Raw genomic sequence first — 21,528 nt, 5'->3', positions numbered from 1 at the left:
CTGGTGGTCCCACGTTTAAGAAACTGCCTTGCAATGCAGGGGACGCAGGTTTGATCCTTGATCAGGGAACTAAGATCCCACACGCCGTGAGGCAAATAAGTCCATGTGCTGCAGCTACTGAGCCCACGCACCTCAAACAGAGAGGCTGTGTGCTGCAGCTAACTGATGCAGCCAAAATATACATATAATCCTTTAGAACATCATATTGAAACTGGATTCAGGTAAGAAACATAAATAAAAGTAATTCAAATCGTCTACGGTAGTATTTAGTATAGTAGAGAGACAATTTGATGGAAGAAAATAATATTTACATTATCTAAAAAAATTCACCAGAAATTGTTTATTAACCATAAAAGGAAAAATAGTAACTTTGGAAGTAGCGAAAAGCAACACATTGTCCAAGTTCTCAACATTACCGCTAAGGGGAAATAAACATCACTTGCCTCTAGATATGATACTTTGGGAAGATCATAATATCTCTTATTATCTTATAATAATACCTTTTATTTATCTTTTGTTATGATACTTTGGGAAGATCATAATATCTTTTATTTCCCCAAAAATGCATGACCTAAATCTAACCTTAAGGACAAGGATATTGGGTGGAAAATCACTTTTTAATGGTCAAGGTTGAATATTCCCTGTGGTAAGTTTTGGATAAAAAAGTTCACTAGTAAATCTGTAAGAAATGACTGTGAATGACAGGGTTTTCTATTGATGCCATTCAGGTACTAACACGGTGGACAATCGGTACAGACAGAACTGGTTAGTCAGAAGCAGAATGTTCTGGTGACAACAATAATATGAATATATCTTCTAAAAGAAGTTTCCAACTACTTTCCTCCAAAACTGTGCTCTTTCGACAGCTATTCAGTAAGTCATAATAATGACAAAAACAATCGTAATGCTAGGCAGGAGAGGAAGCCAGAGAGAAAAGGGCAAACATTTATTGGGTGTTTACTTGGGTGTTTATTTAGTACAAGGAACTGCACTAAATCTTTCTGAATTAAGTTCTATTACGATTCTCATTGAATAAAGGAGGAGAACAAGGCACAGAGAAGTTATGTGACCTGACTAATGCAAAGAACATCTATCTAATATCTGCGTTACCTCCCCAAAGGGTAGGGTAATGATTCTTGGGGAACTGGCTCTGGACAAAGTGGTAAATCTATTTGAATCAAAGGCAATTCAATCCCTCTTACCAGTGTTTGATTTAAAATGGGTTAATGACCCAGTTCTGGCCATTGAGAAATGAGGAGATGGTTAATGGAACCTTTAGAGAAAGATCTTAATTGTTTTAAAAGCCAGTCACTCTCCCAGTGGGCATGAACTGGGAGGCACATAGGAATGGTCACTACTGGTGGCCACCTCACAACTGCAAAAGGAACCAGCTTTATTATGATGTATGGAAAAGAATATTAGATGGACAGAAAGAACCTGGGTCCTGATGAGAATGAATTACTTCTGAAACTGCCCATCTCTGGGATTCTTCTTAAATAATATAGCCTTTTCTTTTTTTTTTTTTTTGCTTAAACTAGTTTGCATATAAGTAGAGCAAGCCTAGAGTCTCTCCCAGTCAGCTTTAATCCTTACATTCCAATAAATATTTCATCTGCACTGATGAGTCACAACAAGATAAACCCACATTGATCTCTGCATACCTTGTTTGAATGAACATTTTTTATAATTTTTCTTTGATTGTTTAAAAAACAATTGTTTATCATTCATATCACAAAGGGCTACTATCCTCATAAGAAAGAAGGTCTTCAAATCAATAACAAGATAACAAGCAAGTGGAAAGTCAAGCAAATTCCACAAGCAGACAATTCACAGAAAAGGAAATAAAAATAGATCTTAAATATAAAAGAGGCTTAGCTTCACTCATATTAAGATAAATGAAAGTGAAAATTACACTATTTTATACTATTTTTCTTCCATCAGATGGCAAAGACAAAACTATTTGATAACACGCTATGCTGGCAAGTGTGGAGAAATGGTGTTATCATTCCAATACATGATAGTAGTAGATAGTCTACCTCCCCAATGCTTATTAATGGTTATCTAATTGGTACAACTTGGATGAAAGATCATTTGGCATCTTTTTGATCAAACAATTCTACTTACGGGAATTGAACTTAGAAGTACATTTATACTTATGTGAAATTAGGACTTCTCGAGGGCCTCTCTGGTGGCTCAGCTGGTAAAGAATCTGCCTGCAATGCAGGAGACGCTGGTTCAATTCCTGTGTCGGGGAAGAACCCTGAGAGAAGGAGCAGGCTACCTACTCCAGTATTCCTGGGCTTCCCTGGTGGATACAATGATCAAGAATCCACCTGAAAGGCTGGAGACCTGGGTTCGAGCCCTGGGTTGGGAAGATCCCCTGGAGGAGGGCATGGCAGCCCACTCCGATATTCTTGCGTGGGAAATCCCAGGGACAGAGGAGCCTGGCAGGCTACAGTCTATGGAGTCACAAAAGAGTCGGACAAAACTTAGCGACTAAGCACAATCACAGCACATGTGAAAGTGTATTTTCACAAGTTTATTAAGGGGACGACAGAGGATGAGATGGTTGGATAGCATCACAGACTTGACGGACATGAGTTTGAGCAAGCTCTAGGAATTGGTGATGGACAGAGGGGCCTGGTGTGCTATATAGTCTGTGGGGCCTCAAAGAGTCAGACACAACTGAGCGAGAACCAAACTGAACTGATTACTTTCAGTTTTGTTTGCCATAGCAAAAAATTGGGAACAACCTATATATTAGGTATAGAAAGCTAAACAAATTAGGGTGTACTTTAAAATGTAATAAGGAAGCTCCAGTGGCTCAGTATTAAGGAATCCGCCTGCCAACTCCGGCTGGGTCAGGAAACCCTCCTGGAGAAGGAAATGGCACCCCACTCCAGTGTTCTTGCCCAGAGAATTTCATGGAAAGAGGAGGCTGATGAGCTACAGTTCATAGGGTCACAAAGAGTTGGACAAGACGGAGAGAGTAACATCTGTACTTTTCTATGGTCGAATTTACTAGACACAATGAATATGTATTTGTTTTCTCCCAAAGAATAAAGTTAATGTAAAAGAATACAAAATATTCATGAGTTGGAAAATTTCATGAAGCAGTGAATAATAGCATTAAGTTTCGTATTTTTCTAAACTGTCCACTTGAAATGAGAATAAAAACACTGCATTTTAAAATAAAAACTGCTAGTTCCCTTCCTTAATAGCATACCAGCCCATTAAGAGCAGTATTTTTCTAAGGTTCCAGCTATTTCCAGGTGTCACAATCCCACATGTTTTCCTGCCACTGCTTTCCTGGATACAATATTGTCTTCTCTTGCACAAAAAAAAAAAAAAAAAAGAAAGAAAGAAAAAAAGATTAACACACAAGAAACCTGTAAAAGAAAGGCACAGTTTCACCAAAATTTTTCGACTCTTATCAGATAGGGTTTGCAGGCTGAACATGACCAGCCTTACCTTTCTAACGTAGGTGGGATAGTTTGGCCTGACATTTATATCACTTTCCTGGAGACCTGTTATTTCTCCTTTCCACCCTGTGGTTGACACTGATTAATTTTCCTGAAGTTCCTCTTCAAGTCTTGAGAAGCTGCCAGCGCAGACGCTCCTACACTGTACTGTTACATGACCTCTTAACCCAGCAACACCCAACTTATAATTACAACATGGGAAGAAGTAAGAAATTTTCAGTGCCAATCATTGGTGTGCACGTACCAAAAATCCAAAACATAGATACATTTTAATAAACACAAAGAAAAACATTGTCTTTTCCCTGTGTTGTGTCAGTTCTTCAGGATCAATAGATTTAAAATTTCTGGACTATCCAACTTATATCATGAAACAATAAATGATTTTAAAATATGCCTACAGGGCCTTCCCTGGTGGTCCAGTGGTTGAGGCTCTGTGCTTCCACTGCAAGGGGCATGGGTTTGATCTCTAGTCAGGGAACTAAGATCCCACATGCTATCAGTTCAGTTCACTCAATTGTATCCGACTCTTTGTGACCCTATGGACTACAGAATGCCAGGCTTCCCTGTTCATCACCAACTCACAAGCTGAGAAAAAATAATGCCTAGAGTAACTAATCTACTCAGCAAACACTACAGTGCTAAGGACTATGGCAGGCACTTTATGTTCATTATCTCCAACCTACCAAGGAAACTTCACACTGTTTTCCATAGTAAACATACCAATTTGCATTCTCACCAACAGTGCATTAGGGTTAGCAGTATACTCATCTGAAGAATAGATACTGTTTATACTAAGTGTTTGGAAGGAAAGTTATGACCAACCTAGACAGCATATTAAAAAGCAGAGATATTACTTTGTCAACAAATGTCCGTCTAGACAAGGCTATGGTTTTTCCAGTAGTCGTGTATGGATGTGAGAGTTGGACTATAAAGAAAGCTGAGTGCCGAAGAATTGATGCTTTTGAACTGTGGTGTTGGAGAAGACTCTTGAGAGTCCCTTGGACTGCAAGGAGATCCAATCAGTCCATCCTAAAGGAGATCAGTCCTGGGTGTTCATTGGAAGGACTGATGCTGAAGCTGAAACTCCAGTACTTTGGCCACCTGATGCAAAGAGCTGACTCATTGGAAAAGACCCGGATGCTGTAAAAGATTGAGGGCAGGAGGAGAAGGGGACGACAGAGGATGAGATGGTTGGATGGCATCACTGACTCGATGGATATGGGTTTGAGTAAACTCCAGGAGTTGCTGATGGACAGGGAGGCCTGGTGTGCTGCAGTTCATGGGGTCGCAAAGAGTCGGACACGGCTGAGCGACTGAACTGAATACTAAGTTTGCCAACTGCTCCACAAAATCGACACCAAAACTGCAGGAAGGGGTAAATGGGTTGTGTCAAATGAATCTGTGCTTTTTTATTATGTTAGCAAACTTTTCTAGATGACCCACTCTACATACTTCAACTTGTTGGTCAGGATTGTATTGTGGCTGGCAGATGTCAAGGGAAAGGGTCTGAAGCTGGCGTTAGCCGACCAGGATGTGGGTTAAGGGAGAGTGTACAAGTGAGGCAGTGGGACGGGTGAATGGGGCTGAGCAGAAGCTGGGGACGAGCACCTGTAACCACCACCTGGGGAAGCTGCGCTTGGGGATGGGAGGCGGAGGGTGTGTGATGTAGACACCTTGGCCATCTTCACTGTGGCCTTCTGCTCCACCAAATACCACCTCCACAGCTCTCCATTATGACCCTGATATGGCATAAAGCCTTTCGGCAAGCCTCTTCTCTGCTTTCTTACTTCGGCCAGTGTGGAACTGATTGTCTCTTAAAAACCTTAGCTCTTTAAAAAAAAAAATTGAAGTATAGTTAATTTACAGTGTCTCTGGTGTACAACAAAGTGATTCAATCACATATATATATACACACGCACATATGTACATATATTTTTTCCAGATATTTTCTGTTGCAGATTATCACAAGATATTGAGTATAGTTCCCTGTGCTATACAGTAGGTTCTTGTTGTTTATTTAATTTATATTTAGGATTCATAACAAGAACCATGAAGGGTCTGAGACTTTAATCCTTCTAACAAGCTAAGAAGTTATCATGGATGATGACAGAAGACATGAGACTCTGGGGCGAGAGAAATTACAACAAAAGTAGCAGATAGATTTCCAGGTTCATTTGTATCAGTTTCCCATAACCTTCAGATCTGGGGGCTATGCAAGGAGCCCTTGATGGATGTCTGTAGACACACTGAGTTGCATTACAGGAGAACACAGATCTTGGGGAATCTCCCACTTTTAGAGTGACTGTACTCTTAGTCTTGGGGAGATGTACCTCATTCCTCAAGATCACTTCCTGCAAACACCATCCTGAAAATGGCCTAGAAAATATCAGTCAGGGTCTTGCAGTCTTGACATACTTGGATGTGCAGGAATGCTCAGGACCCATGGCAAAACTGCTTCCCCCAAAGGAGCAGAGGGTGACAAGCTACACACGGCATAAAATCTGGATGCCCCCTGTTTTTGCATGATCCATGAGCTAAGGGTGGTTTTTACATTTGAACTCCAATCAGGAAGTCACTATGCCCCACAAAAAACAGTTCTACCTTTCTCATTAATAGACCTATATTACAAAGAAAACATTTCCTGATTATACCTTGCATATGTGTGTGTACATGTTCAGTCGTGTCCGACTCTTTGTGATCCCATGGATTGTAGCCCACCAGGCTCCTCTGTCCATAGGATTCTCCAGGTAACAATTCTGGAGTGGGTTACCATTTCCTATTCCAGGGGATCTTCCTGACCAGGAGATTGAACCTGTGTCTCCTGCATTAGAAGGTGGATTCTTAACCACCAAGCCATGTAGACCTTGACTTTTATTAACAAAAATCTCTGTTTTTGTATAAGTTTCTATATAGTACCATTGATTTTGTCTCTTGGCCTGCAAACCCTAAACTGTCTGATACTTGACAGAAAAAGTTTGCTGGCTCCTGATCTAGGAAATTAAAAGAAATTTCTCAAAGGGTCCTGTTTTTTTGCCATTTTTGTAACTGTTAATTTCACTGCTAAGCTTAGAAGAAATGTGTGACTAACCAAATTAGTTCAGGTGTCTGCAGATTATTTTTGTAAATATAACTTTTGAATAGGTAAACATATACGTTATTTAATTCAAACCAGAATTTAAAAGACTTTCTTATCAGCCTTTCTCCAGTAGTTGTGTTGATCTTTGAGTCCCCCATCACCGAAGCTGAGGTTTATCACTTAAAAACACCTTGACTCTATATTTATTCTAATAATAAGAATGACTAGCATGCTTGAATTAGAGGGATAGAATACTGCTTATCCAAACTTTTTTATTTGTATCATTTCCTCTTCTTTCTTGGACCCAGCTTGCCTGCCGTAGCTTTATTTAGTTCTCAGTACAAATGTCAAACTAGCTAAAGTTGGTGTTTCAGTTATGTACTGGTGCATAATAAATTACCTCCAAACTTAGAGGCTTAAAGCAATAGCAATTTATTTTGTCTCATAATGCTATGAGTTGACCAGATGGCTCTCCTGTATTCTGGCTTGTCAGCTGAACACTGGGATAGCTGGAAGGGCCAGAATGGCCTCTCTCAAGTTGCTGGCTGTTGGCGCCAAGGGCCAGCCAGGAGCTGAGTTGGAGTTGCTGGCTGAAGACTTGGTTCTTCTCTCACATGGATACCTGGCTTTTCTCCGAGTGGATGTTGGGCTGTAAGAAATTCCAAACCTAGTCTAAGAAAGTACACACAAACCATTGAATTCCAAATGGTTTCTGATCAAAATATATCAGAGAAATGTATCCTGCTTACATAAGATGTTAACATCATGGGAAGCTGGGTGAAGTAGGTACACAGGAACCCACTGCAGTATGTTTATAATTCTTCTACAAATTGAGGTTATTTTAAAATAAAAAGTTTACAAAGAAATAAGTCACAGGATGAGCTCAAATTTAAGAGGAGGGAAAACAGACTCCGCCTTTTGATGAGGGAATGACCAGATTATATTACCAGAGAGCACGTGGGCTGGGAGGGGTTGTTGCAGCAACCTAGTGGGCTACCAACCTCTGTTTAGATCATCTTAGCCATGGTGTGATTTGGAGAGAAAATGTGTGTGTGTGTGTGTGTGTGTGTGTGTGTGTGTGTGTGTCTGATTTCTAAGGCTTTCCCACCTGAATTTGACAGTCTTCCTCTTTCACTTTAAAGCCAGCTGGTAAGAAATACTTCTGTGTTCATATTACCATCTAATCCTCCCTGGATCATATTTTCTGAACATGATCCAGAAAAATTAAGTTGTCTTGGGTCAAGCTAAGAAGCAGTCACTCACCTGATTACTGTGATGTGTTGATCCTGAGATTGAGAATCACACATAGAAATTCATCACATGCAGACTGCATGAGCTGAAGCAGAAGATGTTTGTTCCTGGGAGACCTGAGTCTCTTGGTTGCAACCTCTAGCAGTGGTAACCAACCGTTTTGGCACCAGGGACCAGCTTCATAGAAGACTATTTTCCCTTGGATTGAGGAGGGGTGGGGGATGGTTTCCGGATAATTCAAGCACATTGCATTTATTGTGTAATTTATTTCTATTATTATTACATCAGCTCTCCCTCAGATCATCAGGCATTAGATGCCAGAGGAACCCTCTGCTCCAGAGTCTAGACAAACTGCTAACCATCAGTTCAACTTTGTGAGCTAATCAATCACAAGCTTTTAGATTTGAAAGCATGGCTGTGAAAACTTTCAAGTCATCTGTAAACACCTTAGAATTTATCTAAACTACATTTTGGGGTCTGCCTTTGTCTTTCCCGGAGTTCCAAATCCCACTCTCTATTCCTTTAACCTTCCATCATACCCCAGCATGGGAATGGAGGATTTATGAGAGAAGCAGAAGAAAGCTGGAGTTATTTGGCACAGAAATTCCATCCAAAACTTCATTGTTTAAGAAAGCACACCAAAAAAAAAAAAAAAGAAAGAAAGAAATCACCATATTCATAAATGAAATTGATCTAAGTTTTACTTCTTGTGCTGGCTATCTGTATCAGATTTAGTATATGAGACATGCTAGTTTTCCAAAATGCGAAAGATTTCTATCTTTGCATGTTCAGCAAAAGATGAACCATCTGTTCTTTGACTAAGACACATTTTTAGAAGTAGATCTTTGATAAGTTAAATATTTTTTCAGTGACTATTGGTCTATTCTGATTTTCTATTTATTCCTGAATCAATTATAAAAATTATTTTTCTGAAATATCTGCAGTTCCACCTGACCTTCAAATTTGTTGGCAAAAGGCTACATGTGATACTTCATGATGATCTTTCAAATACATCCTTATTTGTGGTTTTACTGTCTTTCTTATTGATAATTTTTCCTTTTTTATCTCTTCTGTTGGTTAATCTTAGATATCCTTTTTCTTCTTACTGTCTTTTTAGAAGAAAAAGCTCTGATTCTACTTATTAATTCTACTTTTCTGTTTGCTTTCTAATTTATTAATTTCTTTGGCTCTGTGGAGTACTCTCAATTTACTGATAAAGTCTTGAAGCCGAGATAACTGAGTGGTAAATTTTCAACATGGGTAGGAAAGATGTCCAAATTGGTGGCAAGGTATGTGGTGGAGAGTGAGGCTGTTGGATACAGAAGGGACTTCTGAATGATCAGTAAACAAAGTTGGGAGAGGAGGGACCACTTTCATTTAGTATGAGTGATAACATAAAGACAGTCATTTTGAGAGATTTCCCTACAGTGCAATGAATAATTTAAAGATGTTTACAGTAAGTAGAGCATAAAGGACAGAAAGGAAATAAAACTAGCATATTTAATGGCGCTGAGGTAGATCTACTCTGCTCTGACTGCTGTCAAATTGTTTTACAGTAATCAAGAGCTTCATGATTTCTAGGAAAATATTCAGAAGGTTATACTTCTAAATCTGAATTTATGAAAGATCTTGTTATTCAGTGATACCTTTTCTTCCATCCAGAGCTATGAACTTCCCACATCACAATGTCTAATCTCTCCCTTCTTGAAACAGAGGCAGATTCCTCATGAACAGAAAGAGGTTTTTATGCCACTGGGAAAAAAATCTATCCTTCTGCCATTTTGATAACTTATGGATAATAACTGAGATTGAATTAGGAATGGAAGGCCCTGTCTTAGGCTTCAACAATTAACAGACTATTACAGAGAAGCAACTCCTTGAATTCAGATTCCTCTGGGATCAGATGCCTGTCTTACTGAATTTGAATGCTGAGCATGTAAAACTTGTCCCAAAATTTCATCCCAACCAGAAAATGAAGCATTTATATGTACTGCTCTCAGCCACACTCAACACTTTTCATTACATCCACCATCTTTCATTCCCTGGCCCCAAGAATCTGGGGCCCACAGACCTCTTAAACTGAAAATTCTCACGTTATTCTCTTCCACCCTATTATTATCTCCTCATGGATCTCTAAACTTCCTAGTTTTGCTTACTCTCAACTCAACCATCTTTGAATTTTTTTCCCCAACTTCACTTTCCCCTTACAATTAACCACTCATAACCAATTTAAGCTTCAGTGGTTTTTAAATTCATCTGTACTCATGTAGTTCAGGTGTATTCTTGCTTTCAAAGTCAGAAGAACTAGGAGTCACCAAATACCAACCTATATTAGACCTTGTGTCAGATACTGGCTATCTAACAATATTTACTCCCCCCTTTCTTTTAATAAGAAAATCTTGATTTTAAGCTGAGCACATAACTTTTCAACTAAAAGGAAATCTTAGTAGGGAGTGTGTAGGATTTTCTTCTACACTTTCTTTGTCCACCTTCCCCAGAGAGAGATTGTGAGCCAAAGAGCTATAGCCTGCCAGCAAGTATTGCCATGGACTATGAATTGTGTCTTCTACCCCCAGTATGGCTGTATTTGAAGATAGGGTTTTAGGGAGAACATTAAGGTGAAATGAGGTCATCAGGGTGGTGCTCTAATCTGATGGGACTGGTAGCCTTATTAAAAGAGGTGTGCTAAGTCGCTTCAGTTGTATCTGACTCTTTGTGACACCATGGACTGTAGCTTGCCAGGCTCCTCTGTCCGTGGGATTCTTCAGGCAAGAATCCTAGAGTGGACTGCCATGCCCTCCTCCAGTGGATCTTTCCAACCCAGGGATCGAACCTGTGTCTTTTATGTCTCTTGCATTGGCAGGCAGGTTCTTTATCACCAGCACCACCTGGGAAGCCCTACTAGAGGAGGAAGAGACACCAGATCTCTCTCTCTTTTTCTGTGCACACAAAATGGCCACGAAGGACACAAGAAGGCTACTGTCTAGAAACCAAGAAGAGAGGCCTCACCAGAAACCAAGTCTGATGGCACCTTGATCCCAGACTTCTGGTCTCCAGAGCTGAGAGAAAACAAATGCTTTCCACCCAGCCCATGGTACCTCATTGTGGCAGCCCTAGCAGGCCAATACAGGTGTGTGGAAACTCTCTGTACCATCTTTGCAAGTTTTCTGTAAGTTGACAGTTATTTTTAAATAAAAAGTTTATCAAAGGAATAAGAAGAAGAAAGAAGAGAGAGTCAAAATACGAAATGATCAGAATGCAGAAATACAGACGTAGGCTGTGTTGGAGAATGGCTCCTCTCCACCTCAGTGCTTGAGGTCAGCCACCTCCCCTTTTGCAATCATTCTTCTCTCCTTCCTGCTTTATCTCCCTGCCTTCTCCATCCTGCTTTCATGTGCATAGTCTCTCCTTCTGTGAGTCCTCTCTCATCTTCATCCTCTCTACTTAGCTTCTTTTTAACAAGTTACGTACTACAGTTACTTCATGCAGCCCATGTTGTTTCATGATTATGATATGGTTTTTATAATGTGTAAGGCCACAGGTAACAAATGTCAAATGAACAACTTAAACTCTAAAGACAGTTGGATTCCAGGGAAGAAGGGAGACTCACAGGGCCCTGAAGGGATTCTAACAATATTCTCTGTGGGTATAATGATAGAACAAGAAAGGAAACAAAGCATCAAAGAAACCAAGTAACTTTCTCACGTTCAGTTCATTTCAGTTCAGTTCAGTCGCTCAGTCCTGTCTGACTCTTTGTGACCCCATGAATCGCAGCAAGCCAGGCCTCCCTGTCCATCACAAACTCCTGGAGTTTACTCAAACCCATGTCCATCGAGTTGGTGATGCCATCCAGCCATCTCATCCTCTGTTGTCCCCTTCTCCTCCTGCCCCCAATCCCTCCCAGCATCAGGGTCTTTTCCAATGAGTCAATTCTTTGCATGAGGTGGCCGAAGTACTGGAGTTTCAGCTTCAACATCAGTCCTTCCAATGAACACCCAGGACTGATCTCCTTCAGGATGGACTGGTTGGATCTCCTTGCAGTCCAAGGGACTCTCAAGAGTCTTCTCCAACACCACAGTTCAAAAGCATCAATTTTTCGGTACTCAGCTTTCTTCACAGTCCAACTCTCATATCCATACATGACCACTGGAAAAACCATAACCTTGTCTAGACGGACCTTTGTTGGCAAAGTAATGTCTCTTCTTTTTAATATGCTGTCTAGGTTGGTCATAACTTTCCTCCCAAGGAGTCAGCGTCTTTTGACGTTACCCCCTGCTCTTCCCTAAATTCTTGTGTGCTCCTAAAATTCCTATGTTGATTTCTTGACCCAGAAGGTGATGCTCTTAGGAGGTGATGGCTTTGGGAGGTAATTAGGTCATGAAAGTGGTGCCCTCATAAATGGGATGAAAGTGAAAGTCACACAGTCGTGTCTGACTCTGTGACCCCACAGACATATAGTCCATGGAATTCTCCAGGCCAGAATTCTGGAGTGTGTAGCCATTCCCTTCTTCAGGGTATCTTCCTAACCCAGGGATCAAACCCAGGTCTCCTGCTTTGCGGGCAGATTCTTTACCAGCTGGGCCACTAGGGAAGCCCGTAAATGAGATGAGTGCCCCTATAAAAGAGACTCCAGAGAGATTCTTTGCCCATTCTTCTGCCATGTGAGGCTACAGTGAGAAATCTGCGTTCTGGAAAACGGCCCTTAACCAACTATGCTAGAAGCTTGATCTTGGGTTTCCAGCCTATAAAACTGCAAGGAATAAATTTCACTTATTTTGTATGCTACCCGGTCTGCAGCCCAAGTGGACTAAGACATCCCCTTATCAACACCAGTAGGTTTACATTAGTGGAGAATCCTAGCTATTTGGTCCCCAGCCTCAAAGCACCTGGCACACAGGAGCACTCATTAAATGCCTATTGAGTGAATGACTCAGTCTTCTATGATTGTTACACTGAAGTTCAGAGAGCACAGACTCAAATTTAAATCCCTGGCTACTTTGCTACATTATTATCATTCTTGGATGATGGTTGTTAGGACCCTTGAATAAAGGAAGAATAATTGAATATTTCTCCAAATAATCTCCTTTCACACACTGACACTGTCATTGTGCTTAACAAACCCACATACTGTCACCATGACAACGCACTGTCCTTAGTCCCATTCCGACCATTAGCCACACTTTATAAATAGAATATTCAGTTTCATTCTATCCAATTTTGCCTTAACTTTTTTTGTGATAAAGCCAGAGTTACTGAACAGTGTACTATGTTTTTGCTTTAAAGCTCAGGCTATGGCACTCTCATGAGGTTTTGATTTAATAGTTCACACAGGTCATACAAGACTTGTTATGGGCATTTAACATTTAGAAACTATTTATTTGGTTCTTGTGACAAGTAGCAGGAAACTTTTATCTGGTAGTTGTAAAATTAGGTGCCAGAAACAAAAAGATAAACAAAAATGCCTTTCCTTCCCTGGGGACACTTAAAACACAACATGTAATTTATTCATGTGTTTGATGTATGAATCTGTAAATTTAAAATTAGAGGTAATATGGTCAGATAGCGTTCCCCTCATTTTATCTCACACAAATACAATGACTGTTGATGCTCTCATATTTGCAGTTTCTTTTACATTTTACTCTGAGAGTCGCAAATTATCCTAATGCTGAAGGGTTTATAACTTATAAAATAACAAGACAGTCAAACTAGCAAAAGAAGAGACAGCACATTAATTCCAACCAGTGGGTTGTCTTCCAGTCTTCTTTTAAAATACATTTGGTAAAGAAGCAGTTTCCTTTACCTCAGTTAATAAAATATACTCCAGGAAAAATTTCAGAATATAAAAAACATTTCACCCTATTTAATTATATTTTATTTTCAGTCTTAGTGATTATCTTTTGGATTTTTCTAGCTAGATAACATATTTAAAAGCAGAGACATTACTTTGCCAACAAAGGTCCGTCTAGTCAAGGCTATGGTTTTTCCAGTGGTCATGTATGGATGTGAGAGTTGGACTGTGAAGAAAGCTGAGCGCCAAAGAATTGATGCTTTTGAACTGTGGTGCTGGAGAAGACTCTTGAGAGTCCCTTGGACTGCAAGGAGATCCAACCAGTCCATCCTAAAGAAGATCAGTCCTGGGTGTTCATTGGAAGGACTGATGTTGAAGCTGAAACTCCAGTACTTTGGCCACCTCATGCGAAGTGTTGACTCATTGGAAAAACCCTGATGCTGGGAGGGATTGGGGGCAGGAGGACAAGGGGACAACAGAGGATGAGATGGCTGGATGGCATCACCGACTCGATGGACATGAGTTTGAGTAAACTCCAGGAGTTTGTGATGGACAGGGAGGCCTGGCGTGCTGCACTTCATGGGGTCGCAAAGAGTCAGACACGACTGAGTGACTGAACTGAACTGAACTGAACTGAGGGATAGGAAAAATGTACAGAAGTAACCTGGGTTGGTAATAACAATGATAATAGTAGTTATTCTATGTGTTAGGCATGGTGGTCTGCCTATTTATACTCATGACCTCATTTAATACTTATCCCAATCTTGTGAAATATGTATCATCATCAGCCCCATTTAAAAAATGAGGAATCTGGGGCTTAGAGAGATTAAGTAATTTGTTGAGCTCCTAAACAGTGAAGGTGAGGGGGAGGAAATTTTGAATCTTCTTGGTACTCATCTTTATTAATGAAAAGGTCCTGCTTCATCTGTTCTCAAGGTAACTGTCAGACCATTTGCAGCAGATTTTTTACTACAAGGGAATATTTTAAGCAAAGACATTTCTATTCCTTCTTAGGTTATTAATGTCTCTCTTGCTATGAGTAAAACCTACATCCTGTCACTCTATAATACTAAAACATCTCCAGCTAGACTCTGGATCCAGAACTCTACCCCTGAGGTCATTGTGATATTGATGTTTCCATTTGGATCTTCCTCCGCCTTCTTCTCTGGGAGCCCGGTTCTGCATCCTTGACTCAGAGCACATGCTAAAGTCTCTGGGTAGCAATGATGCAATCTACCTTAGTTAATATGTCACTAGCAGTCAGCACTGTTGTGGGTGGAAGAGAAAACAACTCTCACTTTGGGGTGAAATAAAAATGCATACTGTACACGGAGGCAACCAAAAGGATCAGTAGCATAACTGTTGAAAGGAATTGTTCCCTTAGGGGCCCCGTGCTGTAAAAATCTTTGTAATTTTATCCTCATCTTTCTGTGACTGAGAAATATTTCTTAATGTTGAAAATAGAAGGGAAAAATCACTGATACTAAAACCTGAAAGTTAATGGAAAGAATAAGATTTCACCCAGAGTCCTGTAAGTGGTCCAAGAGGAAAAATCAGAATATAAGGAAAGAAAGAAAAAAACAAAGCTTTGTAAGATTTCAGAGTTAATGGATAAACTTTCAAAGTGCTGAAAACCTGAAAGCAACTTAGATGAACATCCAGAATTCTGAGACTTCACTAGGGAGCTGGCTAATTACTCAAATCTACAGTGACTGAGGGAAAAAAAGCAAAAACAAAAATGGTTGCTCAAGATTCTTGTCTTCCAGGGATGGTTAAAATATGGTTCTAATTACAAAATGAATGTGTGGATCGCCCAGACCAGTTTTTCTTAGCCTAAGCACCACTGACATTAGGGCCAGGTGCTTTATTGTGGGACTGTCATGCACATTGTGGAGTATTTACCAGCATCCGTGATCTGTGCCCCCTAGATACTGGCGACTTATCCCCTCTCTTAGTCATGACAGTCAAAAACATTGTGTTCCATGTAGAGCAAAATCACCAGTGGTTTAAAGAACCAATGGATTAGATGTCCCTTTTCCAAGCTCCTTTTATGTTTGGTGACCCAGCTGACACTTCATTAGGAGACTCAGATACATAGGGTCAGCCCAGGGGTAAGGACTTCTGCACTCCATCAGGGGGCCTTAAATCCCAACTCTTTTGCTTACTAGCTGTATGGGCTTGGTTAAGTTACTAAATAATAAAATATCAGTTGTTGTTTAGTTGCCAAGTGAGATTTCCTGAGGGGAAAAAAAGAAAGCTATCAGGAAAGGGAAAGGGGGAGTTGTTCAGTGGATTCAGGGTTTCAGTTTTACAAGATGAGAAAGTTCTAGAGTTCTGGTGTCCAACAATATGCATATAGCTAACACTACTGTACTGTACACTTACAAATGGCTGTTGTTGTTGTTCAGTTACCAGGTCATATCCAACTCTGTGATTTCATGGACAGAAGCACGCCAGGCTTCCTTGTCCCTCATCATCTCCTGGGGTTTGCCCAAGTTCATGTCCATTGAGTCGGTGATGTCATCCAACCATTTCATCCTCTGTTACTCCCTTCTCCTCCTGCCCTCAATCTTTCCCAGCATTAAGGTCTTCTCCAATGAGTCAGCTGTTTGTATTAGGTGGCCAAAGTATTGGAACTTCAGCTTCAGCGTCAGTCCTTTCAATGAGTATTCAGGGCTGATTTTCTTTAAGATTGACTGGTTGGATCTCCTTGTAGTCCAAGGGACTCTCAAGAGTCTTCTCCAACACCACAGCTCAAAAGAATCAATTCTTCTGCCTTTCTTACGGTCCAACTCTCATGTTCATACACGACTACCGGAAAGACCATAGCCTTGACTATATGGAATTTTGCTGGTAAAGTGATGTCTTTGCTTTTTAACACACTGTCTAGGTTTGTCATAGCTTTCCTGACAAGAAGCAATTGTTTCTAATTTCACATCTGCAGTCAGTATCCTCAGTGATTTTAGAGCCTGAGAAGAGGAAATTTGTCACTACTTCCACCTTTTCCCCTTCTATTTGCCATAAGGTGATGGGGCCAGATGCCATGACCTTAGTTTTTTTTAATTATGTTTTAAACCAGCTTTTCACTCTCCTCTTTCACCCTCATCAAGAGGTTCTTTAGCTCCTCTTCACTTTCTGCCATTAAAGTGGTCTTAGTAGCTAATATCTATTAAGTGTGTATGCATTCACTTTTCAACCAGAAAGTACTGAAGGAGCCAGGAAATATACTAGGTCCTTGGGATATGATTTGGAGCCAAAATAATGCTGACTCTGATTTTGTGGAACGTAACAGCATAGCAATGGGATGGAAATTAATCAAGCTATTGTTCATGTAAGTGCATAATTACCCAGTCAGATGAATGCCGTGGAGTAAAGTACATGGCATTAGCATGTAAATAGGTCTGTAATTGAAGAAAGCTTCAGACATTCTGAAAGATCAATGTGGCTGAGTCACAGAAGGAAAATTTGCCAGAGGCTTGTCTGCTAAGCACTTTTCCTGTAGGGTGGCATGGAGTGAATTCATGCCACAAGATATGGGTACTGTTGTTAATACCCTTATTTTTTAAAACCAAATCATAATTTGTCCTTCCCTCCTTCCCCTTTGGGTAACCATAAGTTTGTTGTCTATGTCTGTTAGCCTGATTCTGTTTCATAAATAAAAAATTTGTACCATTTTAAAATTTCACATGTAAGTAAGTCTTTCTCTGTCTGACTTACTTCACTTAGTATCATAATCTAGGTCTATCTGCTGTGGCTGCTGCTGCTAAGTCATATCAGTCGTGTCCGACTCTGTGCGACCCCAGAGACGGCAGCCCACCAGGCTCCTCTGTCCATGGGATTTTCCCGGCAAGAGTACTGGAGTGGGGTGCCATTGCCTTCTCCTAGGTCTATCTGTGTTGCTGCAAATGGCATCATTCATTCTTTTTTATGGCAGGGTTGTATTTCATTTTGTATATATACCACATCTTCTTCATCCATTCATCTGTTGATGGGCATTTAGTTTGTTTTCATGTCTTCGTTATTGTGAGTAGTACTGCTATGAACACTTAAGTACATGTCTATTTTCAAATTAGAATTTTCTCTGAATATATGCCCAGGACTAACATGGCTGAGGCATATGGCAGCTCTATTTTTATTTTTTTAAGGAACCTCCATACTGTTTTCCATGGCTGCTGCGCCAATTCACATTCCCCACCGATAGGGTAGGAGGGTTCCTTTTTCTTCACATCTTTTCCAGCATTTATTACTTGTAGACCTTTAGAGTTGATACCTCATTATAGTTTTGATTTGCATTTATCTGATAATTAGTGATGTTGAGTACCTTTTCATGTGCCTATCAGCCATTTGACTATCTTCTTTGGAGAAATGTCTATTTAAGTCTTTTACATATTTTTTGGATTGGGTTTTTTTGTTGCTGATGATATTGAGTTGTATGAACTGTTTGTGCATCTTGGAAATTAAGCCCTGTCAGTCACATCATTTGTAAGCATCACTGATTTTGATGCTGACAAATTTATCACCCTTTCCTTTATGGTATATATGTTTTATGTGTCATTCAAGAAAGCCTTTCTTACCCAAAGTCATGAAGACATTTTCTTATTAAATGTTCAAGCTTTATTTTTTTAATGTCTTTCACACACCTAGGGATGATTTCTGCATATGATGTAATGTAGGAATCTGATTTTGTGTTTTCCCTTATAGATGGCCAGTTGTCCTAGCCCTTTTGAGCCCCGCTGATCAGTATTGCCACCTCTGTCACATAAACATGAACCAAATGTGTGCAGGTCCGCTTCTGGGCTCTTTGCTTCTGTTTGCCTTTCCTTGTCACATCGTCTTAATTATCACAATTTTGTCTTATGTCTTAATACCTGGTAGGGTATGTCTTGATCTTATCTAATCATTTTAAATATTTTTGACTCTTTGTTTCTCAACGTAGATTTTAGGTAAACTTTCAAGTTAAGCTCACCTCCTACTGAGAGGCAGCAGCAGGTTATTGAAGGACTGGAGAAGGGTGAACGGAGTGTTTCTTTCTGCCAACTGTCTCCTTGGCAGGCCACACCAGACTGTCTGAGTCCCTTTACTGAAGAGTGCAGTTCCTTCCATGTAGCCTTCTCCACAGAGCTGCTCCATCCAGTTCTGCTAAATACACCATCTCCCCACCTCCCTGAGCCCGGAGGCGATACAGCTCTCCACACCCATCTGCAATGACCAGACTCTCAGTCCTGATCTCTTCACCTCGGTGTCCTTAATCTCTGCCACATCTTTGTAAAAGGTCCTTTTACTTCAGTCATCAGTCAGTTCAGCCGCTCATTCATGTCTGACTCTTTGTAACCCCATGGACTGCAGCACGCCAGGCCTCCCTGTCCATCACCAACTCCCAGAGCTTGCTCAAACTCATGTCCATTGAGTTGGTGATGCCATCCAACCATCTCATCCTCTGTCATCCCCTTCTCCTCCTGCCCTCAATCTTTCCCAGCATCAGGGTCTTTTCCAATGAGTCAGTTCTTCCCATCAGGTGGCCAGAGTATTGGAGTTTCAGCTTCAGCATCAGTCCTTCCAATGAATATTCAGGACTGATTTCCTTTAGGATTGACTGGTTGGATCTCCTTGTGGTCCAAGAGACTCTCAAAAGTCTTCAACGCTACAGTTAAAAAAAAGCATCAATTCTTCAGCGCTCAGCTTTCTTCACAGTCCAACTCTCACATCCATACATGACTACTGGAAAAACCATAGCTTTGACTAGATGGACCTTTGTTGGCAGAACAATGTCTCTGCTTTTTAATATGCTGTCTAGGTTTGTTATAGCTTTTTTCCCAAGGAGCAAGTGTCTTTAAATTTCATGGCTGCAGTTACCATCTGCAGTGATTTTGGAGCCCAAGAAAATAAAGTCTGTCACTGTTTCCATTGTTTCCCCATCTATTTGCCGTGAAGTGATGAGACCAGATGCCATGATCTTAGTTTTTTGAATGTTGAGTTTTAAGCCAGCTTTTCCTTTTACTTGCTGCTGCTGCTGCTTCTGCTAAGTCGCTTCAGTCGTGTCCAACTCTGTGCGACCCCATAAACAGCAGCCCACCAGGCTCCCCCGTCCCTGGGATTCTCCAGGCAAGAACACTGGAGTGGGTTGCCATTTCCTTCCCCATCCTTTTACTTAACTGTCCTCAAATGATTCAGTCTTGAATGCCTGTGATCCACCCTGGGAATATGATGTACACAAATAATAGTTCATTCCATCCCACTATAACCGGAAGGGGGAAATGAATGAGCTTTAAATCACGTATGTCTTCTGTTCAGTGGAACATCTATTCATTGTCCTGATTTAAATGACTGAATTAATGATTATTATTGCTGATGATTTCTCTGTTGCCATTGATTGAAACTACTTGCAAAGTTCAAATCAGAGTTAAATAAGCAATGCATATAAAGAGCCTACCATAAAGCTTTGAGGCATTTTAAAGGCACTCTAGCATTTGTTTTGTTTAAAAGGAAGAAAGAAAGGACATTTTGAAGAATTTCAGGAGCAAAAATTTGAGCCATTTTAATAATTTTCAAGCTCACTATGCTCTGCAAACCCAGTATTACCTCTGATTTGTGATATTGCAATGGAAATTATAGAGCACGAGTCAGACCTGGAAAGAAAGATACAGAAAATTACTTAACATATCAAAAGGAACCCACGTTTACTCTAATTTTCTTCTCAGTTATGCTGATAACCTCTCTCATTTTGGAATGCCTTCCATAGCTTTGTAAAAGGCCATAGACGGACATAATTGGCCCAGTAGAGGTTAAGTTGAAACCAAAACATTGTTCAATAATCATCCCAGTGAAAAAAACTATGGCAATCCTTCATTTGATAATATTCTTCCTTGTAGTGTATTTTGAATTATTCTAGGATAAAAAGAAATTTCAGGTGAATTTAAAAATCTAAAGTATCAGAGACTACAGCTTTCCAGCTTTTTCAGGGATTAAGCAAATACCTCTGGAGAAAAGGATTATTGAAAACAATAATAAACTAACCAATCTCTTCCTTGGTGTTTAAAATTCTGTATTTAATCTATATAGGTATGATATAGATATCTGTTTAGAAAAATAGATAATATGATATTACTGAGTTTGGTAACTTTTTAAAATATTCTGGATATATAGTTTCAATATAGGAAGTTCTAAATATAGTATCACATTATTGAACCTCTGCACATCCATCTTCCTCACCAGTCATGTCAGAAGAACATAGACTTGTGTTTAATAATGAATTTTGTTGTTGTTTAGTTGCCACGTCGTGTCCGGCTCTCTGTGACCCCACGATCAGCAGCATATCAGGCTTCCGGGTCCTTCACTATCTCCGTGAGCTTGCTCAGACTCATGTCCACTGACTCAGTGACGTCATCCAACCATTGCCACTGGCCTCCCTGGGGCCGATCTGCCACCCAATAATGAATTTAGAAGCTCTAATAATTATATGAAAATAAACCAGAGAGAAAACAAAGAAAGTAGAGATTCTCTGGACCGACTCAGTTAAAATCCTCCCCAATATCAATTCTGTTGTGCCTTCCTGTGCTTTAAAACTAACAGTTATACTCCCTCAATCTCTCTTAAAGGTTAAGTTCCAGGTGTAGCTCAGGTTCCAGTATGCAAAGAGGCTCCCCCTCTGAGGAATGTAGAAGGAAAGGCAGGGTTTGGGGTATCCGCTTTGCTAATAGAGATCATGGCACCAGCAGAGTATTGGCATCAGCATCCATGGCTTTCTGATTCAACAGCTCCCTATTGTGGAAGAACTAGCAGTTCCTGGAAGTTCAGCTGGTTTCTGCAACCACCCCAAGAATTCTGAGAGTTGTGTCTATCTCTCAAAAAAATCTTTCACTAATGGAGTGGATTCTTTCACCTGACAATAAAGGTCCTACCTAAGACTATTGATTATCGTGCATCACTGCATC

Source organism: Odocoileus virginianus, chromosome 34 (genome assembly GCF_023699985.2).
Source record: "Odocoileus virginianus isolate 20LAN1187 ecotype Illinois chromosome 34, Ovbor_1.2, whole genome shotgun sequence".
NCBI lineage: Eukaryota > Metazoa > Chordata > Mammalia > Artiodactyla > Cervidae > Odocoileus > Odocoileus virginianus.
Note: the sequence above shows the minus strand (reverse complement) of the source record.